The sequence below is a fragment of the Eimeria tenella genome, genomic scaffold (genome assembly GCF_000499545.2).
Source record: "Eimeria tenella Houghton genomic scaffold, Eth_scaff3036, whole genome shotgun sequence".
Taxonomy (NCBI): domain Eukaryota; phylum Apicomplexa; class Conoidasida; order Eucoccidiorida; family Eimeriidae; genus Eimeria; species Eimeria tenella.
The window spans coordinates 1-1,259 of record NW_013542905.1 but is presented as its reverse complement, the minus strand read 5'-3'; positions in this window follow the sequence as shown (position 1 = coordinate 1,259).

The following is a 1,259-nucleotide window of genomic DNA, read 5'->3' as shown; positions in this document are numbered from 1 at the left end:
CCCCCGCCGGTCTGCAGCGGCTTGTCTCGCCTCGGGCCTTCATGGGCTGAAAGTGCAGATTAAAAATAAAAAATGAAATAAATAAATTAAATTTAATTAAATCTAAACAATTTACATATTTATGCTGCTGCAGCAGCAGCAGCAGCAGCAGTAGCAGCAGCAGCAGCAATCGGCGACGGCCTCGCGCAAGGTCAAGAGACACTCCAGCGGCTTTTTCGTTTTTACTCTTACTTCCGGTGTCTGTACACCTCGAGGCCCTTTTGCTTTTAGTGTTCTTTCTGTGGGCACAGAAGAAAAACAAAAACGAGGGTTTAGGGTTTAGGGTTTGGGGTTAAGGGTTTAGGGTTAGGACCAGGCGAAACTTGACGCTCCGCAGGGAAATAGAGCGCGGCGAAAAGCCTAGACAGATGCTTTAGGGTTTAGGGTTTACAGTCTAGGGTTTAGAACGCAAAACCGAGGGTTTAGGGTTTTGTGCTCGCGGTTTAGAGTTTAGGGTTTAGGGTTTAGGGTTTACGGTTTAGGCTCGCAGCACCAGTCCATTGAAGCTGCTGCATGCGCCCTGGGCCCCGTTTGCTGCTGGCTGAGATGCAGCAACTTAAATCTTTCTTATATTCTTTTTCCTAAACCCTAAACCCTAAACCCTAAACCCTAATCAGCTACACGAGAGCGGCCTGGTTGCTGCTGGCCCTAAACCCTAAACCCTAAACCCCTACAGACTGCAGCACTGCAGCAGATGCTCCTCCTAGCGTGCTCCTTCCCCGCAAAGGCTGAGACCTAAACCCTAAACCCTAAACCCTAAATTAGGGTTTAGCACCTCCCTAGGCCCAATGGAGGGGCGCTGGATAGGGGGTCCCCCAAGCGGCTACCACCGAGGGTCCCTTTACCACAAGCAGCAGCAGCAGCAGCAGCAGCAGCTGCAGCAGCAGCAGCAGCAGCTTCAGCAGCAGCAGCTGCAGCAGCAGCAGCAAATTTCAAAAGGCAGGGAAAGTGAGGCTTCACAGGAGCTGGCTACTTTGTGTGCACTCTTTTGCCCCCGAGGGTTTAGGGTTTAGGGTTTAGGGTTTAGGGCTGTCACGAATATCGCTTTCTTTCCACAAACCCTAAACCCTAAACCCTAAACCCTAATTTTGTTTATAATTTTTTGTATGTCGATTCAGACATTCAGGAGAAGAACTCAGCGGCCTCAAACCCTTCTAATTCTGCTGCTGCAGCAGCAGCAGCAGCAGCAAGAGGGGGGCCCCACAGGGGCCCCCATGGGG